Source organism: Schistosoma mansoni, chromosome 1 (genome assembly GCF_000237925.1).
Source record: "Schistosoma mansoni strain Puerto Rico chromosome 1, complete genome".
Classification (NCBI taxonomy): Eukaryota; Metazoa; Platyhelminthes; class Trematoda; order Strigeidida; family Schistosomatidae; genus Schistosoma; species Schistosoma mansoni.
Genome location: NC_031495.1, coordinates 17,798,297 through 17,812,434, shown reverse-complemented (window position 1 = coordinate 17,812,434; position 14,138 = coordinate 17,798,297).

The window sequence follows — 14,138 nt, the reverse complement described above, 5'->3', positions numbered from 1 at the left end:
CACATCCAGCATGAGAAGAAGCGTGATGCTAGACAGCTTCCGCTGCAATCAAGGTAACGATCGTAATCAGTATGTGCTTCATGCACTGGGGAGACTGTATGATCTGGATGAGGACAGTCATCGCTTCGCGAGAGATCTACGGAACACTATCTAGATCAGCTGCTAGTAGGTGAATGTAAAAAGATAACCAGGTTCGATACAAGAGCATTTGATCAATTGTGGACACATTGCTCCAAAAGACACGTTGTTTTAAAATAATCTGGAGAGTTAAAGGAACCGGATCAAAGGGAGGTCGAATCAATATTTTATGCACTGCTGAGGCATTGGCAATCCATGAATTCAAGCCTGAACTTTGCGTGCAGAAACGATTTGTCCAACCTCTTACCCTTCCTTGGCCCTAATTCCCTCATTGGGTACTTTTATTTTTGGTTGTTTTTTTTCTGTACTTTTATCTGATTATTATCGGTTTTTTGTTTTTTAAATTACTATTTTACATTTAAACTCTAATCAGTTATTATTATTATTATTACCACCTTATACAAGTTTTCTTGATTATTACTCAGATTATTATTATTATTATTATGACCTTTGTGTTTGTCGCTTTTCTTCATATCTGTCAATTGAACTATTATCTGACCCATAAATTATTTTCTTCCTTACCCCTTGATTAGTACGTCACCTCATTTGTTATTTATTGTCGAATCCATTTATAATGCAATCTTTTCTAGCCTCCTATAGACATATATTTTCCATACTATATATACGAATGTACAGCTTAAGTAAATGATTTCGTCGAAAAGAAAATTTTCTTCGCTGAATTCTCTTTTTCTTATTCAATGACATTATGAGTTATTTTAGTTATCTAAAGAGCTGCAAGGATATTCATTTACTTCTTATAGAGGAAATAAGTCATGTTTTTCAAATCATGAAATATCATTAAAAAGCTGAAAGCACTGGATGGAGATTTCGTCCTAGTATGGGACTTAGGATTTTCGTTCTTGCGTGAACACCTAGACTCTAAACCACTGAGCCTGCATCCAGAAGTGCTAATGTCTAAATTCAATCAATCCATGCTCATTGTTGTGGATAAATCGAAGCCAGACACCAACACGGATGGATGCGGGCTCAGTGGATTAAAGGTGAAGTATTCGTACGCGAAACCGAAAGTAAAGTGTTGGGTCCCGCTGACAGGATCACGGATGTGCAGATCTGGAGAGTTCCATACTAGGACAAAATGGCTGTCCAGTGCTTGCACGTTTCCGATGGTGGTCTAACACTGACCAGTTCATAATTTCAATAAAATTAAACAATCTCCACAACCCCAAACTGGGAAATAAGAGTACTGATAGACAGTGTATCTTTCTTTATCATTTGAGTTCATGTTTCATGAAGTTTACCCATTAAAATCCACTCCATGAATGTTGTAAATAATTCCATTCGCATCATTTAAACACCATGAAATAAAATAAGTGTTGCGGCAACCCACTCAGATACGTATTTATCACAAGATGCCGATTATTTTCAGTTGCTAATATCAACAAAGGGAAATTATGATGCTTTACACATGATTTCTCACCCTCTGAACGCTTCAGTGACTACCTAAACTCCTCAGTTTAGTGGATAACTCATTGATGGTTGAAGTAATAGATGCTGAGTTCGAACCTCGATGTGGGATATGCTCAGCTGACGAGTTCTAAGTACGATGTGACGTGTATCATAAATTCCACTCCCGACCACGTTCCAACTCTTTTAAATCTATGACGGTCATCGTTGACAATTTCCAAGAATTTCCTAATCGTAAACACTTAGGAATGTGTGATCTAATTACCTAAGTATATTTATGGGAATCCTTAATTTAAAAAAAGGAAATACTTGAAAATCCCACGCTTCTGAGCACATTCTTTCCTGTTAACCATGCATAAATTGATTTCATTCGAACGCATCTGTTTCTTCTCAATTTTTCAGTATCGAGTCAATAAATGGGATATCACCCTTGAGACAAACAACAATCTTTTCAACAACTATCGTATTTCCTATAGCATTTGAAATCTCTTGCCATAAATTTGTGGCAAAGTGCAGTAGTTTGTAAATTTTCAGCAACAATCATTTCTAGGTTGCTGTGAGCTTATGAACTGGGTAAATTGACGTTGAAACCAATAAGCATTTCACTTGGGTGGGAAATAAGTTTTTCGACGTATTTAATCGTGAATACGAACACTTGATTAATGTCTTGAAGAATAGTAATCAACGACAAATTAGAAGTGACTCTGACACTTCGTCATCAACCAACAAAGAACTAATTAATCCATAACTGTAGAATATCTCCAATTCAAATATTGTTTAGCTTAGATGAGAAGTTGGTGTGAAACTTTGCTAAAAGCCTTGATGAAGTTAGTAAAGAAAATGTATTATTGGTGACCTGTGATTCTTGGTTCTTTAGTGGTCCTTAATCGGACTCCACGTTGATCGTGTAAATGATTGTTATCGATATACACATCCCAGCTACCCTCGTATATAGTCGTCGACTTAGATCGAGTTGGTAAACAACGGAATTAAATAAGTCAAAAACGAGAATGGATTTCGAATACGTATATTCCCTACAATCGTTGATTCAGACAAACAATCGAAGAATCGAAAAGAAAGAGAAGCAAAATGACACGCGATGGAGAAGGCGAGTGATCAAACGCAATTTAGCCAAGTGTGAATCGATATTTATAGTCGAACAAAAATAAGTTACAGACATGTGATGAATAGGATAAGAAGTGCACACACAGACGCTCATATAAAAACAGTCAAGATTAATAAGTGAATAATTAACAAGGTCAAAATATGACTCAAGAAGAATGAATAAATTGGCTTGTCGGGAAGCCAGAATAATCTATATGGCCTTAACATAGCAACCGACACTACAGGTTATAATAACCCCTCTGAGTGTTAATGTCGAAGTTGTCCTGCTCGCTAATCTGTTCACTGAAAATCAAAATGGAATTATCATTATATAGGTCTACTTAATGAAACTCAACAAGCACATGATTTTTCTTCAATCTGATTATAAGAGATTTAAGTTAAACCATCTAACCATAAGTTGAACTAACACAAATCGCCTGGTTTCAAATATATTCATTTCGGAGCTGTACTGACAGTAAAGAAGCAATAAAATCAGATGTTGGACGATTGAGTGATATTTCTACATAATTTCTTTGCACCTAACAACATTCTGATCTCAATAAAACAGCCACTAAACTATTTTACTCTAATTTCAGATTAAGAATATAGGTGGACAATTTTAGATTTACTGTTCTGTGTATGGACATGAACTGTAATGGACACAGTACTCATGCACCACAGACTTTCCGACCGTTTACTCACTACTTCAGTCGAAGATATAAATTTAGGTAAGATGTTGTATGAGTGGGTACACCTAACTTGTATAAATGCATAAAAAATCTTAAATATTGTCTACAAACTGAATGCAATCGGTCTGAGCATTCAATGACAAACTAAAGAATAAATAATTTCAACTTCAACAAAAAACCAAATTTATTCCATACTTTTTTCAGATGATATATGAAATTTGAAACAAAAGAAAGCTTTTAGCATATGACTAATAATTATCGTTGTTTAGTACATATTGCATCCTAATAATACCCAATGTGATGCACCAGCTAAATGTGAATCACATTACTTGAAATATTTATTCATTTCCGATTAAGAACCCCAAGTACTAACTATATTCACGTTTTATTGCAGTCTCATACCATAACATAAAGATATTTAGTGAGTTAATCGAATCCTAGTCATGTGACAATATTAGCTGACTAGTTGTTAAGTTGATTAGAGTGAGATGAAAGGTTTCTTACATGTCGAGAAAGTAAGAAACCAATCTAACCTATTTGCCATTTCAATATAACATATAGTACTCCTACTTTTAAAATAGACTTGAACAGATAATTTACAATACAGCTAGAAGTGTTATATAAACGAAATCACATCTATTCAAATGATTACCCTGGGATTATCGATCAAAAAATTAGTAAGTTCAGCCCTCTGACTTCTATATTCAAATGGTAGAAGAAGGAAAGATTTCCAAAATATGAATTATGCTAATTCGATATAATTGACAAATAGGTGGGTTGAAATGATTGATAAATAATATTCAGTGCATTTACATGAATATTCTACCAGTGATTCATCCAAACTACTACACACTGAGTTGGTCCCTCATGGATTCATGAGTGATGCTTCATATTCATTGTTTCAGAACTGCCTTTCTATTTTGAGCTAACATATTTGATGAGCACTACGGCTAATCAGTGTAATGAAAAGTATCGAAGATAGTCATTTATTTTAGCCTGTTTATTCACCAACGTCCCTAAACTGATCATATTTCCAACTGACTTCACACTATAACCTCATTGAGGTACCTTGGATCCAACCAAATGAAGTGAGGTGAGACAAATCACAATAAGTAGGAGAAAATTTGGTAGTAAAATGTTGCAAAAAATCCAGCGTGAAAGTATCTATTTGACGTAATTATTTGAAAAGCGATCTCCAAATTCATGATGTCGAATCATCCAATCAGAGGAAACTTAGTTATCGTGATGAAGAGATTTAGTTGGAATTGGGAATAACACTTGAAAGTTTAGTCTAAATAGGGTTTGACCAAAAGTACAAAAACTGATGTTTGCGTACCATCGATCACATTATATTTTGAAATGACACTGCTTGATGAATTTTTGGAACGAATGCTAAGAATCAATTAAAATAACGGAATGAGAGGTAAAAATTATGTCTTTGACTCATTCTGATTTTTGTTCAACCTTACTTCCGTTTAGTTCATTCGGTGTAGTATTTGTTTTATTTCCAATGTGATGTTTTGTCCAGTGTAACACCAACTAATTTCACTTTGATGTTTATTTAAGATAACATTCTGGGGATTAAATTAATGTGAGAATTCATTCAATATGATATATGACTGGGTTTTTTTTAATAGTTTAGTGTATTACCTCCATGATAATTGTTAACGGATCGTCAAGTGTGGCTAAAATCAACATACAAACTAGTGTATTTATGCATCATTTTGATTTATGTCCAGGGTTCACATCAGCAGTCACATTACCTGTCTTTGTACTTTCACTACGAGTCGGCGGATTCGAGTTTGTCAGTACAAAAAGACGAGCTAGTCAAGCATTCATCAAGCATAACAGTAATAATCCTAAGCTTTAATTCCGTCACACACATTCAAATTCACCGATATATTTCACTCGGTGCTAATCCATAAGCTAGAAAATTTCGCAAATAATATATGAGACTATCATTTCATAGTTGATTACTTTTTCATGGAGAACTTGACTTCCTAAGCCATCTAATCAAAAAACACTGACAAGAATCGTCTGAAATTTTCATTCAATAGTCTATTTAAAGGATCATGAAATCTCTAAAATCAGGAGAGATTGAAAGAAGTAACAGTTTGGACGAATTCTATAGATTATTCACAGATGTCTGAAAAGATTTGTCCCACATAAACACAGCATTTAGGAATACAAGTATAATTTCAATAACAACAGTGGGACTTAACACTACTTTGAAGAGCGTTCCGATCATTGTATTGCCATTGATGTTTACATGTTATTCCAACCATTCTATTTACGGCTGATTTAGGTCTATATATTATCTAAAATTTATTCCGACCTATCTTAAAACTGACATTAATGAGACAATACAATACTTAAACACTCTTCCTATTTTACAATCATACAACATTCAGTCCCAAAACACTTGTTTCACCAAATTATATGCTTTCCGTGGTAAATAATTTGTTAAACATCTTAACTTCTGATTTTCAGGAAAACAAACCGTTCTGACGTTGCATTTTTTAGACATGATTTTCTAACCTGTTATCGTCTTATTAGTTATAAACTATAGGTTACGATTACCTTTTAGTGCTTGAAAATTACTCGTGAACTACTTACTTACGCTGATTACCTCTTGCGTAAACAACTGTTTATAGAAACCTGTACCTTCTTGACGATGGTTGCAGTAGTTCTCCAAGTTTCAGCTCCGTACAGTAGAACTGTTTTGACGTCCATATTGAAGATTCTCACTTTGATGTTGACCTACGAACAGTTGTTTTGAGTCCCATATGCTCTTCGACTGTAGGAATGCTGACCTTGCTTTGCCGATCATCTCCTTTATGTCTGCATCAGACCCTCCTTGTTCATCGATGCTACCCAGATACGTGAAAGATTCCACATCTTCCAGTTTCGTCATCAAGTGTGATTGGGTTGATGTTCTCCGTTTTGTATTTAAGGATCTTGCTTTTTCCTTTGTGTATGTTGAGGCCTACTGATGCAAAGGCTGCTGCTACATTAGTTGTCTGCATCTGCCTTTGTTCGTGTGTATGGGATAGAAGGGCTAGGTCATCTGCGAAGTCCAAATCGTCTAACTGAATCCAACCTGTCCATTTCATTCCGTGTTTCCCATCAGATATGGAGGCCTTCATAATCCAGTCAAGCACCAGAAGAAAGAGAAAGGGGGAGAGTAGACAGCCTTGTTGTCAGTTGTCTTCCATGCACGACTTTGCACTTGTAGTCCGTCATATGAATTCCGTATGATATTGACGATCATAGTGTCGAAGAAGTTTCCATAATGTTGTCTTATCCACACCGTCAAACGCCTTCTCATAGTCAATAAAGTTGATGTATGGTGATGAGTTGCATCCAATTGATTGTTCCACGATGATCCGTAGTGTCGCGATTCAGTCTGTGCACGACCGATCCTTACGGAATCCAACCTGTTGATCTCGAAGTTGGGCGTCTAGTGAGTCTTTCATCCGGTTCGGCAACAATCTGTTGAGAACTTTTCCTGGTACGGACAACAAACTGATGCCTCTGTAGTTCTCACATTTGCTCAGATCTCCTTTCTTTGCTATCGTGATGAGGTGTCCTTTTTTCAGTCCGTCGGCACTTGTTCTTCCTCCCAAATCTTCTTGAATAGAATGTGAAGCATAATTGCAGTTACTTCTTTGTCTGACTTCAGTGCCTCAAACGGTATATTATCAGGTCATACAGTTTTTACACTCTTGATTTGTCTGATGGCCATCTTGATTTCTTTGATCGTTCGTGGAGTGACAGCCATAGGAAAATCTGTGTGTGCTGCTTCGATGTCCAGTGGACTCAGTGGAGCTGATCTATCTAAGAGTCCCTCGAAGTGTTCCACTAATTTGTTCGTCTGTCCTTGAATTTCAGTGATTGGCTTGCCTTCTTTGTCCTTGACTGGTCTCTCTGGTTTACAAAATTTCCCTGTCAGTTTCTTCGTTATTTCATATAGGTGTCTCGTGTTTCCTTGTCTTGCAGCATTTTCCTCTGTCGTCGCTAGGTGTTCTACGTATTTCCGCTTGCCAGCTTTAACGGTCCTCTTCACTGGCTTGTTTGCTTCTGTGTGTTCAGCTTGCACCTTGACTTCCCCTGTTCGTGTTCGGCTGTTGTTAATTTCTGTCTTCTTGTTTTTCCTTTCTTGAATCTTGTCCAGGGTTCCCATAGAGATTCATTCCTTATGATGACGCTTGTTTCGGCCCAGCACCTCCTGACATGTTGAAGTTAATGCTTTATTGATTCCTTCCCAGTTGTCCTCCATAGTAGTTTCTGCTTCTTACAGCAAATCCTGTAAAACTTGTAACCTGTTGTAGAGAGTTATCATGAATTCGTTGAGTTCGTCAATATCTCGAAGGAAGGATGTGTTGACCCTTCGTAATGCTGCTTGTTCAGTTGTCCAAGGCCTCTTTAGCTTCAGTTTCATTTTGGTCAGAACCAGGTGGTGATCTGAAGCTATGTCAGCTCCTCTTGAGGTTCTCACATTTTTAATTGTCCTCCAGGTTTTTTTATTGATGCAAATATGATCTATCTGGTTCTCTGTGGCGTGGTTCGGCGAGATCCACATAACTTTGTGTATGCGTTTGTGTGGAAATATTGTGCCGCATATAACCAATTTGATGAATGCGCATAGATTTGCGAACTTCTCCACATTTTTGTTTTTCTCTCCCAGTTCATGTTGTCTATTCCAACTTTGGTGTTTAGATCTCTCACCAGGATGGTCAGGTCCTTTCTTGGGCATTTTGCTATGATCGATTGCAGCCTCTAGTAGAACTGATCTGTATTGTCGTCGTTGCTATCATTGGTGGGTGCATAAAATTGGATAACATTCATTGTGATCCCCTCCTTCTTTGTTTTGAAGGATACTTTGATGATTCTAAATCCGTGAGATTCCCAACCTGCAAGTGCATTTTGTGCTTCTTTGGATAGCATTAGAGCAACTCCCTGAATGTGTAGGGCATTTTCCTCTTCGTGATCGCAGTACAACAACATCTCCCCCGTACTTAACCTTTGCTGTCTAGCTCGAGTCCAATGAGTTTCGCTGATTTCGAGTACTGTCAAGTTATATCTCCTCATTTCCGTTGCTATTCGACTGGTCTTCCCGGTCTCCTACATTGTCCGGACATTCCATGTACCTGTAAAAATTGTTACAAGAGGCATCGACCTCGTGATTGGCGGAGAATCTCGGCTTTCATCCTGAGGCGTCATAATTCTTCCCTCAACTCCCAAGGCAGAGGTTAAATGGTTGAATTTGTTTTTTAGCAGAATTTTTCTTACAGGATGGGGTTGCGAACCTCATGCCTAACCCTCCTTTACCCGGGTTTGGCACCGGCAGTAACTCCAGAAAAGCTACAGGCGGAGTTTACTCGTGAGTAGATACCAGCTATTTATGTATTACACAAAAGTTATTTGTGTTTTAGACAAATTAATTTCGTAATACATAGAAAAGCAGGATGAAGAAAGTCAGTTATTTATAAAGGTTTGCATGTGGATGTGTGAAAACTAGTGATCAGTTATGCATGACCACACAACAGTCTGTTCAAGAATTATTTTTGCATTCATTCTATTTGCTGTCTAAAATGAAGCGATTCCTCGTCCCAGGCGAAAAATTGTTATTTCCAAATCCTGAGTTAAATATCAAGGTTCATAATCTAATTCTTGGATCAATATTAAGCATTATATTAGCCTTTCCGACCGCTGCTGCTATCTTGACGTGGTGATCGGGCTTGCCTGTCGTAATGAACTAATCGAGCTATACTGACTAGAACAATCGTTCCTCAAAGTCCTATCATGCTAGGTAGACTAGTTGAATCACGGTAGAACTAAAAGCAGCAGTTTATCTGGCGACCCGATGGTTAGTTGTTGTGGACTTGCAGGTGTAGTCATAGCACTTAGTACAAGGGCAGAACAAGCACTACTAGAATGGATCCCCGTTAACAGTCGCCTATGTGCTGTTCGGCTTAACGGTTCCATAAGAACTCGGAAGGATAGGGACACACGTCGTTGCCTTTTCGTCGTTTCTGCCTACGCTCCCACTGACTGCAGCCATGATGAAGTGAAAGATGACTTTTACAGAAAGCTCTCTGAACTTCTTCAAAAAGCTAAGCGCTCAGACATAGTACTCGTAGCGGGCGACCTTAATGCCCAGTTAGGCAGCTTAAATCAAACAGAAAGACATTGCGGTGAGTATTTTAGTATTCCGACTCAACGAACCGATAATGGTGATCGTCTGTTGCAACTATGCTCAGACAATCGTTTATTTTTAGCAAGCACTAATTTTAAGCATAAGGAGAGACATCGTCTAACATGGCGACCACCTGCACCAAACCAACGATGGACTCAAATAGACCATATTGCCATCAGCCATCGTTGGAGAGGCTTGATAGAAGACTGTCGCTCGTATTGGAATACTTGTTTAGACTCTGATCACGCTATAATACGAGCACGCATTTGCTTGCGCCTCACTGGACGCAGAAAAACTACACTAAGAAGACCCATTAGAATTGAACTGGAACACGAGAAAGCCAAATGTAAACTCCAGGAACAACTGAGTTCACATCTAGGCAGTTCTGTAAACGAGACTGACCCAGATGCTGCTTGGAAAGATATACGAACAGCTGTGGAAACAGCGGTTACATCTATTAGTAATTTAAACCATAGGGTTCCAAAAAATCAATGGATTTCTTCCGAGTCTATTTCACTGATGGATTCGCGTAAATTCATCCCATCAGGCTCTGAACACGACGAAGAGCATAAACAAATTAGATCTAGGTCGACTAAAAGTCTACGGAACGACCGTGAGCAGTGGTGGGCAACAGAAGTGAAAGAAATGGAAAAGACAGTGGCTGTAGGTAACACCAGGCAACTCTTCGGACTAATAAAAAAACCGGAATTAATAAGTCAAGTGTAAGTGAAACGATCTCGGAAAAAGACGGAACCCTTATCTGCTCTCAGCCCAGACGCTAACAACGATGGGCGGAACACTTTAAGGAGCACTATTCCCAGAAAGTCTGGATGGAACATTGAAGTAGATCCCGCGACTTTAGCTGAAGTTCAAAAAACCATAGCTAATCTGAAACGAAGAGGAGCAGCTGTTCCAGATGTCTTTAAATATGATGGTCCAGTTTTAGTGACTAGGTTGACTAATGTTGTAGCTACCCATCTGACTGGTCCCAATAACTGATTGGATAGTGTACGAGTGTAGCTTTAAATGAATTAGACGCTCACGTTGATTGCGATTCAGCAACTTAGTTATGTACACTTTATAGTTTAACTCATACTAACAGTTGATATAACCAATAATCTGGTATGGAATATTTGTAAATGTATACATCGAAGCCTTTTTTCTTAGTCCTTCTGGATATGATCACGAAATGATTGCGCAGTAGGCGAAGTTGATTGTGATGAATAATTATTCGAGAGGATATAATGTCTTACTTGATAATTACTTTCTTTACACAAGACTATTATTCACGTCTAATTTAATTACAATACTATTTCGTAGTGAGGTGGTGCAGAAGTAAAATAAGCCCAATAAGTATTCGGGAATTGTATTATAATAAACTTAAAGCCACAGTAGTATAATACAACAAGCAAAAGTATTGAGCTCTACAAATTAAAACCAAAAATAAACAGGTTATCAATAAGAGAAATAAGCTAGCTTGTAAGTAGTGTGAAACTAAAAATACACCTCAACTATCTGAATTGTTGTACAATGTAGAAACATGTGAGTTACTTAAGAACGTGGGCATTGACATCGCTCTTCTGGGCGTATATCTTTCAAAACTTGTTCTATATGATTTCCACATCCTGTAAATATAAAGAAAAAAAGATCTTTTAGGGGGTGACGATTGACTCGATATGAGATGTGCAGTTATGGAATAGTTACTACACCACAGCAAAACAAAAACATTTCTTTATAAAAAGTTACCACGGATGACTGATAAACTTGTTGTCCTTAACCAATACTATCTAAGAGGCTAAAGGAAAATAAAGTAGGTATTTGTCCCCATGAGAACTCTCGCAGCGAACGGTGTAAACAAATTCATGATTTACTTTTATACATCAAAGTTTAGGAGTTCAGACCATGCGAATGGGTGCTGGGTTTACACGCAATTCGCCATTAACTTGCGGATGGAACAGTGATGATAGTAATGCAGAAATTCGTAAGGATAGATAATCCTTAGTATCCCACTGGTTTTAAAAATAGGATTTTTGTCTGTTTTATAGGGACGATATCACGAACACGTTAACATGTTAATTTTAACACAATCATAAAGGCCAGTGTAATAATGTCTATCCTATTCATTGTCCTGTCTTACTGAGAATTGAAATTAACCACATATATGACAAAAATCTCATTTTAATGCTTAAGTTCTTCATAAGACCTTTTTACGACTTATTTTCATCAGATAGTTTTTACGCCTTGCGAAATGTTTTTTGCTCTTTTGTGAATAACGAACTAGATCAGTGTATCAATCCTCATTTGTTTGCACATATATCTCGTATTATTTGCATATTCATATGATTTGATACGTTCGGGCAGTGTGCACTTCAATATTCATTGTCGAAGTGATGGAAAACATAGTATTGGCAACATGTGAATAATTTTATGACTCATTTTCTGACATTGGGGTTTACGTTTACTGTGAATGAAATTGTCTTACTGATATTCCATGTAGTTAAAATGACAACCCCTCAAATTCCTAAATCCTGAATACGCAATCGTATTTGTTGTTTTAATGTATCCTATCCCATCTTATTGCCTAGAAGTAAGTTGATGAGTTTTTTACTGACGGACGAGAGTAAACCACTTCGCTATATCCCCTTTGCTCGTTTAACATCAAGGTGATGTAAATTAAATTTTGCAACACGTTAACCTGGAGTACTATTGAGTAGGATTTCCCTTCAACTTCCAGAGGCTTTGTACGATATTTTGCTGACTGAAGTACTCTTTCCTGACTTTAGCTACTACCTTGACATGGTGGTCGGGCTTGCCTATCGTAATGATTCAGTAGAGTTATATATACTGGAACACTTGTTCCTCTAGGTTCTGTCATCCCAACCAAGTTGATTGGAGAACAGTAAAACTAAAACCAGCAACTCAAGGTCCGGGGGCGAAGTCATACCACTGACTGTAGAGGGGTGTAGTAGTAGCACTAGTGTATTTCCCTCGGACAACCAGCATCTATGGTGATGCTGGTCTCCCACAAAAGAAAGGAGTTAGTAAAAGTCGATCCTAAAAATTTCATACCTCATCTTACTCCGTCCGTAAAGCATTTTATAGTATAGAGCTAACAAATTAAGAGCTTTCCATAAAAAGACCTTGCATGACCGGCCTAAAGTAGTTGCCCCTTGCGCCATGCTACTACTCTCAGTTCACTAAGACTACCATTAACCCAGTTTCCTTTTCAGGACCCTCAAGAATAAATATTCTTTCACGGTTTGGACAGCCTGAAGGTGACAACCGCCTTCATACGTTTAATACTCGAAACCGTCTTGATGAAATACTCTTCTAATTTATGCTCAAAGCGTGATGATATCGTCTAATGGTGTCATTGTAAATATATTATCAATAACTTAATTTAGAATTAGTGTACAGAAGCCTCATGGTTGCTGAATCATACAATCACCTTTTTGTATTGTTGCGAACTGACAATCAGTCAGTCAGCTACAACGTAGGACCAGGCACATATATGCATCGGTCCAAGTTGCCATACCTTGTTAGCACAACAAGATGAACACCGGATTCATAGAAGTAGTTCATTTAGTGGTGGTAGTATATGAGAGGTTGCATATAAGGATATAGTATAGGAAGGAAAAAAGTTATGAAGCAATTTTAATCTCAAGATTTAAGGGAAGATAAAGAGTGTATACACCTACGTCATTGTGATCGATTCTGAGCCATATCACACAGTCTCCAACCATTGGTTACGATAGTCACACGGACCCCAACCAAGTAGTCTGAATCCACCAACATCGCTCAGACTAGAAGTTAGTGACTTCAAGCACTGATGCCACATTTTGGTTTGGCCGCTCCTAACTCTCTTCCAACCATCCCCAATATTAGTCAGCATAGCGCGTGGTAATCGGCGTTCAGGCATACGTAACACGTGGCTCAACCATCTCAGTCAATGAACATTTACAACCTCATCAACTGATTTGCCATCATTCTTTAATATCTTGTGTCTAACCTTACTACTACTTACCCGGTGATCCCAGTAGATGCGAGCAATATTTCTAAGACATCTATGGTCAAATACTAGTAACCTACGAGTATTCTCTATTCTTAATGGCCACGTTCCACAGCTGTAAAGTAGAACAGAGAGAACTGTTGCGCAGTATACTCGTCCCTTATTCGATAGACGGATATCTCGTCTTCGCCATAGGTGACGTAAGTTGGCAAAAGCCAAACGAGCTTTTTGAATCCGTGCTGAGATTTCGTCAGACACCAACCAATTAGGGCTGATCAGACCTCCAAGATAAGTGAAGTTGTCGACGCGTTTGACTACTTCACTCCCTATCCTTAGTTCAGGTGTTGACGCAGGTCAGTCCTGGAGTAACAATTTACATTTAGATGGGGAGAAACGCATCACAAACATCCTGGCATTATTACTCAGTTCTAACAGAAGACTGCATTTTGTCAGCGTCTTCACCAAGCAGGAATATGTCATCTGCGTATTCTAAGTTGCTTATTGAACCCCCTGGTAGGAGATCAATTCCTGAAAATTCAGTCGAAGAGTGTTATTTCTAGCAATATGTCTATAG